The 12,335-nt window shown below is 48.1% G+C and overlaps 1 non-coding gene across 1 annotated transcript; it reads left to right on the forward strand.

Annotated features, from left to right (window-relative positions):
* The first annotated feature begins 2,430 nt into the window (after positions 1–2,430).
* On the forward strand, positions 2,431–2,537 carry LOC119472847. The gene has a single exon (XR_005202022.1). It is a non-coding gene; the product is annotated as a U6 spliceosomal RNA (small nuclear RNA).
* Positions 2,538–12,335: the final 9,798 nt, after the last annotated feature.

The following is a 12,335-nucleotide window of genomic DNA, read 5'->3' on the forward strand; positions in this document are numbered from 1 at the left end:
AACCAGGTCTTTAAGATTCCAAGTGCTTTAATATAGTTGAAACTAAAGAAAATAAAATTTGCATTCTGCCTCTTAATTGCATGGGAAAATGTACTTATTAAGCATTCAGTTTAATGACTATGTAATACTTTATTGTAAATATACCCATATTTTCTCTGTTGTTTAATATTTAGCGTATTTTCAACTTTTGCCTATACTGTGATGATTCGTTAGTACGTAAATATTCATCTGTATTCTGGGATATTTAAGAGATTTCCAAAAGTATAGGACAAAGAATATGAACACTACCATAGCTCTTGACTTAATAGCTCCACTGCTTTAAAAAAGATGTGTGACAGCCTTTGGTCTCACCATGATTTCATTGCACCCTCACTAGCACTGGGTGTTCTTTCTTGTTAAAACACTAAAACCAAAAATACCTTAAGAGACCTCCAGCCTCTCAGAGGTCCCCATCCTGTCCCCTATCCGTGACTAGCCATCTCCTTTCTCTCCAGAAACTAGTATCCTGACTTGTAATAGGGGGGAAAAAAATCCTTGCTAATTTAATGCTTTTGTATACTGTACTAAAGTAAACCAAGTTATCACTGAATTCCAACATTTTTTTTTTGGAAATTCAGGGCTTAGACATGTACGTTGCAAAGATAGCTTTCATCATTTCAAGGTCCCCAAATGGGTGGGGACAGGAAGCCCACATGATTTCTAAAATCCAGGGACTCATATCTGGCCAGTGTGCCCTGGCTGTGCCCAGGATCTCTCTTGGGCAGCAAATGGGACTTCTTTCTTGCCGTCTTGTCTAGGTAATGATGGGCCTTTTCCTGTCCCTCCTGTATCACCAAATCAAACTCCAGAGGATGACAATCCAAGACTCAAAGACAGCAGCAGAACTTTTACATGATGAATGGACCATTTCACCCAAGGCAGAACACTGCTAAATTCACCACTCTACTCCTAATCAAATTTTTTAGAGGTGGTGAGTTCCCTTTCTAGAACAGGATACAATAAATAGAGCCATTGCTCTTTCCCCTACAGACCTGTATAGCGCCTAGAATGGGAAGCTCTGGCTTCCCAGCTTGAGGACAACAGGATGCTTTTCTTAGATCAGACCTGGCACTTTTCCCCAGTTCCGCTGTGGGCTCTGTTCTCTGGTCTTCCCCTTGCATTGAGAAATACAATTACTGACATATGGGAAGTGACATTAACACAAATTCAGGTGACTGGAACTCTCTGGGGAAGCACATAGTACTCTGCTGCTGCCATGCAAGAAGAAGGAATAGAATTTTCCCCAGGAGCCCGGGAAAGATTCCAAGTTCATTGCTGTTGTCAGCATAAACCCCCAAGCCCACCTCAACCCACTAGACTCTACTATTGTTATTTGCAACTCTCTGAAGATAGGGCAGGGGGAACGTTGCTGCTCACTACCTGAGGTTCAGGGAGGTTAAGTAACTGACCAAGATTTAGTTAGAAGAACTGGGATTGGAACTCGGAGTTGCTGAAATCTTGTGGAGATTCTATCTGTCACTCTGTGTTCCTGCTGTGCAGAAAAGTCCTCAGATTGTGGTAGCCTAATGTGGAAAATCTTCGGCTTTGGAGAACAGTAGATCCAAGATGAAATCTGTGTTCTACCATTATATTATGAGAATTTAGACAATTATTTACTATTTATGACCCTATTATAATTGGGGACAATAAACTGTTAAAGATTAAGTGAAAACACTACAAAATATCTACAATAGTGTGGGTTTGAATGCTGGCTTTGCCTTTTTCTAACTGATTGCATGACAAATGGCAGAAATGTCATCGGGTAGAAATGAAAGGTCCTCTGGGTGTTTGGAGAGCCATTTAACCTCCCAGCTTCCATTTCTACATCTCTAATAATATAACAACAACAACAAAAAAAAGCCTAGGGGCTAGGTACAGTGGCTCACACCTATAATCCCAGCACTCTGGAAGGTCAAGGCAGGAGAATGACTTGAGGCCAGGAGTTTGATACCAGCCAGGCAACATAACAAGACCCTGCGTCTACCAAAATAAAAATTAGCCATGCCTGGTGCTATGTATCTGTAGTTCTAGGACATTTTTCTTAGACCTGGCACTTTTCCCCAGCTCTGCCTCATGGGCTGTGTCCCCTGATCTTCCCATTACACTCAGAAGGCTGAAGCAGGAGGATCTTTTGAGCCTAGGAATTCAAGAGTAACACTGAGCCATGATCATGCCACTGCACTCTAGCCTTGGCAACAGAACTAGGCCCTGTCTCTACAAGAAAAGGAAAAACAAGCCTTATATTTTTATGATAAAATGAATTCACAGTTTTGAGACATTCAAGTCCCATGCTTCAATGACTATGTCGTTTAGCCTGTTTCCCTTATCTGTAAAGCAGTCTGAGCAGGGATTATCTCTGTATTGCCAGGTGATAGTAGACCTTAAATGTAGGTGCTCACTTTGGCAGTACATATACTAAAATTGAAACGAGACAGAAAAGATTAGCATGGCCCCTGCACAAGGATGATGTTTAAAAAAATGTTTAAAAGAAGAAAAAAAAAACCAAAAGTAGATGCAAACTATTTTATAATGCATGCTCTCAAAACAAAAGGAAAAGAGTAAGATTCCATGTTGCATAGAAGAATTAGTGATCTTAAGTGGTTTTGAGTGTCTAGAGGAAGCTCATGCTTTATTGAGTCTCTTATGTGGCTGATGAGAGACTTCCTATTTTATTAATGATGGTACTGAAGCCAGATGTTAAGTAACTTGCCCAAGTTCACATAGGTAGTGTGTGACCAGCCTGGCTTTAACTCATGGCTAATTCTCCAAAGACCATGGTTTTTTGTTTGCTTTCGTATTTTAAGGTAAGACGGTTATAACCAGGCCTTTAAGTGTTATCAGAGAAATAAGGTCAATGGCTATAAATGTGTGTTTGCAGAATTTCTTCATAGGGTGGCTAACCTTAGGGCTATCAGAATTGTATTCCTACATAAAACTACTTCAGGAAAGACAGGCTTGGGAATGACACCCTTTTCATAAGTGCAAAATAAAATACCAAAATCTAGTGACCTTGTACTATCTTCTCTCCACGCCCACCGCCACCACTCCCAACCATATTAAAAGAGAGTCCCTCAGAGTGCTGCCATGAGGGTGGCCAGCATGGCAGCTGGGAGGACTGATGGCACCACTAACACTGAAGACCTCTCATTTCTGCAGTATGACACCCACCAATGAGCACATCTGAGAGGACGGGGATGGGCAGTGACTAGAGAGCTCTTATAGCCTGAGGACAAGACAGGATCCTGTGGTTCCTGAGGGGCCCAGGAAGGCACAAGGAGGAGGTGCCAGCTCCAGCAACCTTTCCTCTGCAGGCCCCTGAGTCTTGATAGCACAGCCCTGTCCCGTCAAGGAGCGGGTACCCTTGCCTGAGGAGAAGCTCCAGGGAAGGCAGCCCTGGGCATGACCCCCAGGTAGCCGCTGCTCATGGCTGAGAGAGGGAGCCCACCTTCCCAAGCTCTGGCTACACCCTTAGACCCCAAGGGCCAGCCATTACTGCTCAGTTTGGTCATTGACAGTTGTCTAGACATTGTGCCACCAGTCCTTCCAGAGCAAGAATCACTTCTCAACTCACTGTCCAAAAAAAGGTGAGAGGGCTTGAATTCTAATTCCTAGATAGGTGATTAGCTACGTCATGGCCTCCCCAGGAAGTGCTAATTTTTAATAGATTTCCAGAAAGGACCAGATATGTCCTTCTCAAGCTGTTCTCTTTTCTTCTCTTCCTCTTTCTCCTCATCCCATTTCCTTCTCCCAAATCCAAACACCCGGGAGCTCAGACTGACAGAGACAGCTGTGCGGTAGCCCTTACAGTTGGTTGGCTAGGGCAGCCTGGGTTTCTTTTGCTAGTTGGAAGACATGGGTGAGGAGGGGGTATTGTAATCAAGCAGCAGGAGCTTCTACTCTAGAGATTTTTAGGCCCAGAGAGGACTAACCCCTGTCCCCTCCCCTCCCCTCCCCACTTCCCCTCTTCTTTCCTTTTTTCTTTTTTTGAGACAGAGTCTCACTTTGTCGCCTAAGCCCAGGCTGGAGTGCAGTGGCACGATCTTGGCTCACTGCAAACTCTGCCTCCTGGGTTCAAGCAATTCTCCTGTCTCAGCCTCTGGAGTAGCTGGGATTACAGGCATGTGCCATTACACCCGGCTAATTTTTGTATTTTTAGTAGAGACAGGGTTTCACCATATTGGCCAGCCTGGTCTCGAATCCCTGACCTGAAGTAATCGACCCACCTTGGCCTTCCAAAGTGCTGAGATTACAGGTGTGAGCCACTGCATCCAGCCTGACTTTTTTCTGAAGCCTGCTCTGAGATTGGCCTGGCCCTGAACAGAAGGAAGATGCCCAGCAGCAGAAGCACCATCATGGACTCTGGCTTAAAGCCCTCATACATTTCAGGTCTGTCAGTTAGTGTATATGGGGAAACTTAGAGTAGCCATAGGCGCAGGTATCTGTGTGTCTAAAGAGGCAGCAGTGCTTTTTTCTTTATTTTAATTTTTCTTTAGGTGCATACTATATCTGGCATATCTCCCCATATTGTCCGTCCCCACCCTCGCCTCCCTCCCCACCCCCTGCTGTCTCTCCCCTCCCCCCATCAACTGCCCCCAGTGTATGATGCTCCTTTCCCTGTGTCCATGTGTTCTCATTGTTCAACACCCACCTGTGAGTAAGAACATGTGGTGTTTGGCTTTCTGTTCTTGTGTCAGTTTGCTGAGAATGATGGTTTCCAGATTCATCCAAGTCCCTACAAAGGACACAAACTCATCTTTTTTTATGGCTGTGTAGTATTCCATGGTGTATATGTACCACATTTTATTTGTCCAGTCTATCATCGATGGGTATTTGGGTTGGTTCCAGGTCTTTGCTATTGTACACAGGGCTGCAGTGAACATACATATGTATGTGTCTTTAGAGTAGAATAATTTATAGTTCTTTGGGTATATAACCAGTAATGGGATTGCTGGGTCAAATGGAATTTCTTTTTCTAGGTCCTTGAGAAATCACCACACTGTCTTCCACAATGGTTGAACTAATTTACACTCCCACCAACTGTGTAAGAGTGTTCCTATTTCTCCACATCCTCTCCAGTGTCTGTTGTCTCCAGATTTTTAACGATCGCCATTCTAAACGGCGTGAGATGGTATCTCAATGTGATTTTGATTTGCACTTCTCTAATGACCAGTGATGATGAGCATTTTTCCATACGGTTGTTAGCCTCATATATGTCTTCTTTTGAAAAGTGTCTGTTCATATCCTTCACCCACTTTTGAATGCAGTTGTTTGTTTTTTTTCTTGTATATCTGTTTTAGTTCTTTGTAGATTCTGGGTATTAGCCCTTTGTCAGATGGGTAGATTGCAAAAATTTTTTTGCCATTCTGTTGGTTGCCAATTCACTGTAATGATGGTTTCTTTTGCTGTACAGAAGCTCTGAATTTTAATTAGATCCCATTTGTCTATCTTGGCTTTTATTGCCATTGCTTTTGGTGTTTTAGTCATGAAGTCCTTGCTTATGCCTATGTCCTGGATGGTTTTGCATACGTTTTCCTCTAGTGTTTTTATAGTGTTAGGGTTTATGTTTAAATCTTTAATCCATCTGGAGTTAATTGTAGTGTAAGGTGACAGGAAGGGGTCCAGTTTCTGCTTTCTGCACATTGCTAGTCAGTTTTCCCAAAACCATTTATTAAACGTGGAGTCCTTTCGCCATTGCTTGTTTTTGTCGGGTTTGTCAAGAACTGAAGAGATAGAGACACAAAAAAACCCTTCAAAAAATCAATAAATCCAGGGGCTGGTTTTTTGAAAAGATCAACAAAATAGACCACTAGCCAGATTAATAAGAAAAAAAGGAATCAAATAGATCCAATAAAAAATGATAAAGGGGATATCACCACTGATCCCACAGAAATACAAACTTCCATCAGAGATTACTACAAACAGCTCTATTCACATAATCCAGTAAACCAGGAACAAATGGATAAATTCCTAGACACTTGTACTCTACCAAGACTAAACCAGGAGGAAATTGAAACCCTGAATAGACCAATAACAAGGGCTGAAGTTGTGGCAGCAATCAATAGCCTACCAACCAAAAAAAGCCCAGGTCCAGATGGGTTCACAGCCCGATTCTACCAGATGTACAAAGAGGAGCTCGTTCCATTCCTTTTGAAACTGTATCAAACAATACAAAAGGAGGGAATCCTCCCTAACTCATTTTATGAGACCAACATCATCGTGATACCAAAAACAGGCAGAGACTCAACTAAAAAAGAAGACTTTAGGCCAATATCCATGATGAACATCGATGCAAAAATTTTCAATAAAATACTGGTAAAATACTAGCAGTGCTTTTAATCCTGTTACAAAAGTAAAATTAAAAGTGAAAGGACACACACATACAAAATCTTGTGACTCTTGCTGCATTTCCATTATTTACCATCGGGTGTCAGTAGACCACATGGGAAGAGGGAGCTTTAAGAGCTGGGGTACTCAAATGGGTACCTGGGGAGGGAGCTCCTCCTCCGTTTTCCTGTGGATCTGTCAGTGGGAGTCCTCCTAGGCACCTTCTCCCCCTACTCCCTGCTGCCGTCATTCTATCCCTGGTTTGGTCTGTCCTTGTATTCCCAGCAATTCTATACTGTAAGGTGCCTTCTGTGTTCTCTGCAGGGCATCCCTCTTTGACTCAGGCTAGCAATGGCCAGAATTCATTTACTGTGTGGCAGCTTGCACGAATCATCTGATTTACTTATCAAAACAGCTCTCTGACATGGGCACAACTAGTTAGGCAGATTGACAGATCAGGAAGGGGCCTGGAGAGATGAAGGGCAACTTCATGGGATGCATGCATTATGGACTTTACCTGGGTGGTTTCCCCAGAGGCAGAGCCACACCACTGCATGAGATCACTCCGCTCTTCAATTTTGTGCCAAATCACTGGGCTCTAAGTCAGCTCACAGGACAACTTTTAGTAGTTTCTGCTACCTCACTACAAAGCCCAAAGACTGACCTTCTAGTTCTTCCCAGCGCATTATACAGGTAGAGGAGAGAAGGTGATTGTGCAGGGAAGGCAGCCTCCTGCCTGCCCCAGAGGACCCAGCCCCAAGCACTCATTTCTTTGTCTTCTCCCAAATGAGTCATACTTGAAAGCTCTCTTGCCCTAGCTTTGGGAAAGCAAATATCTGGAGGGTGCTACTTTTGTGGTCAAAATCCAGCCACGTGTGGTGGCTCATGCCTGTTATCCGAGCACTTTGGGAGGCCGAGATGGGTGGATCACTTGAGATCAGGAGTTCGAGACCTGACCAACATGGTGAAACCCCCCCACCCCCCATCTCTACTAAAAATACAAAAATTAGCTGGACGTGGTAGCACATGCCTGTAACCCCAGCTGCTTGAGAGGCTGAGGCACAAGAATCGCTTGAACCCAGGAGACAGAGGTTGCAGTGAGCCGAGGTCGCACCACTGCCCGACAGCCTTGGCGACAGAGCGAGATTCTAAAACAAATTCTGCTCTACATTTAAGCCCAGGTTGAGTGATGTTCCAGCCCAAAACTATGTGTTTAAATCCTAACCCCCAATGCCCAGAATGTGACCTTATTTGGAAATAGGGTCATTGTAGATAGAGTTAAGATGAGGTCACACTGGAGTAGGCTGATACTCTAATCCAATATGACTGGTGTCCTTATTTAAAAATGGCCATGTAAAGACAGAAACCCTATGTAAATATTGGAGTGATGCAGCTACAAGCCAAGGAATTCTGAAGGTTGCCAGCAAACCGCTGGAATCTGGGAGAGCTGTAGGAAATAAATTCTCCCTTACAACCTGTGGGAGGAACCAGTCTTACTGACACCTTGATTTTCAGACTTCCAGAACTGTGAGACAATACATTTCAGTTGTTGAAACCACCTGGCCTGTGGTACTTGGTTACAGCAGCCCACCCGAGCAAAGGAATATACTTTCAATTCCAATGCCTCCCCTTCAGAGCCATGGGGGTCTTCCCTGGACTGATGTCCCCGAGGGGCACGGGAAGACACAAGGAGCAGGTGCCAGCTCCAGGAGACCTTTCCCTGTGGGCTCCAGAGTCTCAGGGACACAGCTCTGTCTCCTCCAAGGAGAAGCTCTGGAGAAGGCAGCCCTGGGCATCACCCTCAGGTGACAGCTTTGCAAGTCCAAGAGAAGGAGCCCACTTTCCCCAGCTCTGGCTGGGACTATAGACCCCAGGGTCCAGGTGCCAGTGCTTGGGGTTTGGTCAGGTCGAATATACGGAGCACTCACTCAGCGAGCCTTGAGTTTCGGGCTGTCTTGCTCAGCTTAAGAGCTGTTCAAGCTGGCCTTGTTTTTTCTCGGCCAGGACAGATCTGCCCTACTAGGGCCCTGAAAGAGGCAGGTAGCCCAGGAGGTAAGGTGGTCAGGGCTGAGAAGGGGCAGGTAAAGGGTTGAGGGAGGAAGAAAGAAAGAAGCCATCCCTTCTTGAGCAAGGTCTGAGCACCAGGAGGCCAGGAGGGGGCTACCTGGTGTTTTTCTCTCACCCGACCTTACCCATTTTGAGGGGATGTGGGGGTGGGGGCGGCGGCGGCGCTAGGGCTTAACCCTTTCTAGAGGCACCTTGGATCCTAGTGAGGAAAGAGTGTATAGAGTATTACTGACAGGTGTTTTACATACACTTTCTCATGTCCACCCTGTAAAGCTGACTCCTCTTTCACAGACGAGAAAACTGAGGCTTGGGTTAGATAACGTGACAAAAGTCCCACGGTGTGTCGGGTCTCACAGTCAGTCTGCATAGCTGCTCCTGCTCCGTCTGATTCCCAAGCACCAGCTTTGAGAGCAGTACTTCTGTCAGTGGTGTTGGTTTTGACTTCTCTTGTGGTGAAGCTCAGGGGTTTAAGGTGGAGCCTCATTGGTGACCCAAGAGCAGCCAGCTGGCATCCTCTGCCAAGGGGGAGCCTGGCACTACGCGTCCTTATCACCAAGGTCACTGCTGCTCGTCAAAACCATCAAATGTCCCGTCCTCCTCCTGCAACCTTTGAGATGGCCTGGGGGTCCCTGAAATTGAGCTGCTGTTAAACAAAGGGCTGCTCGTGCAGCCCTCCCCCAACCCGGGGCTCAGTGGGGACAGCAGGTATCTACTACGCAAATGGGAGCAGGACCGCAGCTGCCACCCAGCACATTAAACACTCTGTTTTCCTAATTCCTCCTCCCTGCTAAGTGCTGATTACCGAGTCTGCCTGGGGCCTGATCCTTCCAGCCACCTGACTTCAGCCAGTGGGGCACCCAGAGAACGGGAGCAGCTGGTGGGTCTCACTTCAGGCGGGGCAGCAGATGCAAGGCACTGATTATTCTGGGAGGGCTGCACTGAGGGGCCAGCATTTGCACTTCAAAGGGGGACAGGCCCCTGTGCCCCACTCTTGGGACCTGGGTCTATTCTGGGGGAAATCATGTTGCTTTGAGTGAGTTACCCACCCGGTCTCCACCCCCTTCTTAACAGAGGGCGGTTTAAACAACCTCTCAGAGTTCACGGGCACTCGCTAGACACTCCCCGGGACCCTCCTCCGTCTGGCAGCTTTTCTTTTAGTGGGGTTTCTTCCTATCTGGATGGAGCAGGAGGGACTGGGGCTTTAGCGAGCCCCCACCCTGTACTTCTATCCTTGAATCTCAGTCCTCCCAGTGCCCCTTTTTGTGGATCGAATTGTGTCCCACCAAAAGACATACTGATGTCCTAACTCCCAGGATTTCAGAATGTGACCTTACTTGGAAATAGGGTCATTGCAGATATAATTAGTGAAGAGGAGGCAGCTCCTGATCCAATAGGACTGGGGTCCTTATAAGAAGAAAGACCCAGAGAGGGAAACACCATGCGAAGACACAGAGTCAGGGAAGAGACAGCCAGGAAGACGGACATGGAGATGGGAGCAATGTGGCTACAAGCCAAGGAGCACCTGGGACCACCAGAAGCTGGAAGAGGCGAGGAGGACATCTCTCTGGAGCCTTCTGGGGGAACATAGCCCTGGACCAAACACCTTGATCTTGGACTTTCAGCCTCTGGAACTGGGAGATAATTAATTTCTGTTATTTTAAGCCACGTGGTCTGTGTGACTCATTATGGCAGCCCTAGGAAACTGACAGATCCCTGAACTTCATGGCAAAGCGTCACAAGGATCTCACCGTAGCATGATCCCACCCTGAAGCATGGCTGGGGTAACCAGCCCTAGGGTTCCCACCCCTCACCCGCTCCCCATTTCCCTCCTCTGCCCCCCACCTTGTAATTAAGCCCTGAAGTGATCAAGGAGTGACCAGCACCCTGAGACCCCATCCTGAAATGGACAGATTGGACTAGACGCGAAGACCACCTCTTCTCTCCCCACAGGGCAGGAGTTGCTGGCTCCTCTTCCTCTCAGGGCCTCTGAGGAAGGCCTGGGCACCCCACCTCATGTTAAGCCTGCTCCTTTCACCCCCCACTCCCAGGGTGCTGGGGGTCTTCATGGCCTCGTTGTGCCTCATTGGGCTGTGGCAGGGAAAGCCCTCAGCTCTCCCGGCGCCCCCTCTCCCACCCCTGCAGCCTTTGCTCTCTTCTCTCAGTAGAGTGCAATAGCCTGGAAACAGCCACTTTTTCTATCAATTTCTGCCTAGAATGGCCTTGCCAGGCAGCCCAAGTCCTATCCGGATCACCCGTGACCCTCGTATAGGAGGAGCTGGGCCCCCGGAATTCAAGGGGTTTGCTCAAGGCCATTTGGGAGACCTGGCCATGGGCCCCTGGGAAGTCTGACTGCCTGTCCAGAGCCCTTCCTGCCCTTGTACTGAGCACCTGCCGGGGCCAAATGGGTGCTGGGCTGGCTTCTGGGGCCGATGCATTGAAGGGGAAGATGGGACCACCTGTTAAGGGTCACCTACAGCTGAGCTGGCTCTCAGTAAGGAGTCTGGCTCTTGGGCAACCCACAGAACAACTATAAGCAGCCACCTCCACCCCCAGCCCTCCTCCCTCACCAGCCCAGATTCTGGCTGAACGCCGAGGCACATCAGAGGCATTCAACCGAGGTTCCTTATCCATGAGAGTTTTCTTCCTGGTGTGAGTGTCCACAAACACCTACACAGTTGGCTGTGGGGCAGGAGGAGGTGTGTGAATGTGGCTCATGACACAGCTTGGCCCAGGACGTGTGATGTGGTCTTGATGCCATCTGTGGAGGGCTTGGGATGTGGGCATGGGTGAGAGACCCTGCCCCATCCATTAGGCTTTGGTTTGTGGGACAGGATTCAGAGGTGGGAGGCGGCAATGATGAGTGCAGAGAAGAGGGGAGAGAACGGAGGGTGTGGGGGGACCTGGGGGTGGCCCGGATTCCCCTCCTGGATGAGGCTTTCATTCGCCAACTGTCGAGAGTGCAGAGCTGTGTCCCTCTTTGAGGCTTGCCCTCAGCTCAAGGGAGCTTCCTGGCCCAGGCACACGCGCGGCCCAGGGGCACGCTAACCCCTTTTCTAATATAGATGTGCCCTTTGGGAATCTATAAGTAGGAAAATACCCGATCAAGCTAAGATATTGTAAGACAGCAGCAGGAAACTGGGCTCAGGAAGCAGGGGGAGGCAGGAGGTAACCGGATTGGGTGGGGGGAGCAGGACTTTGAGTGGGGGACTTGCCTTTGGTTTTCTGCAGTGTGAGTCTTGGGTGATGCCAGCTCTCCCTGGAGCTAGCCCATTGGCACTGCTGTGTCCTCTCCCACTTTCTAAGTATAGCCTTGGAGGCCCAGCCAGATGAAAGCTGTAGCCAGAATTTCCCTGGAAAGCATTTGTTTCACAGGGGAGGGGCCTGGGAAGCTGGTGAGGGAGGTAGGTGAGGTTGGCAGTGGGCAGTGGTGCTCAGGCCACTCCTCTCCCCTTTCTGAGGGGCGGGCGGCTCCCAGGCAACCCTCCTGCTCCAGCGTGGCAGCAATCCAGGTGGGCAGAGCAGGCCAAGGATCTTCCGGCTCAGATGGGTATATTTCAGAGGCCAGAATAAATGGTGGCCTGGGAGAGCTGGCCACTCTGATGCGTAGTGCGGGAGGACAGTGAGGCTACCTTTATCATCGCTGTGACTTTTATCTACTGCTGTAGCAAGGTTGGGAGGAGGAGGCAGCCTGGCAGCAGACCAAGAGCTCATGCCTTGGCCATAGTCAGGCCCAGGGCTGCGACCATCCGCTGTGCATAGCTTCTTCAGGTGTAGAATGCAGGGCTGCTGTGAAGGTTAAATGCAAGTGATAGGGTTGAGAAGTCAGCCAGCACCCAGCCCAGCCAGTGCCGTGGGTGCCAGGGAGCTTCCTTTCTATTTGGTATGGATAGTACCCACCACCGTCA

Source organism: Cebus imitator, unplaced genomic scaffold (genome assembly GCF_001604975.1).
Source record: "Cebus imitator isolate Cc_AM_T3 unplaced genomic scaffold, Cebus_imitator-1.0 Scaffold120, whole genome shotgun sequence".
Taxonomy (NCBI): domain Eukaryota; kingdom Metazoa; phylum Chordata; class Mammalia; order Primates; family Cebidae; genus Cebus; species Cebus imitator.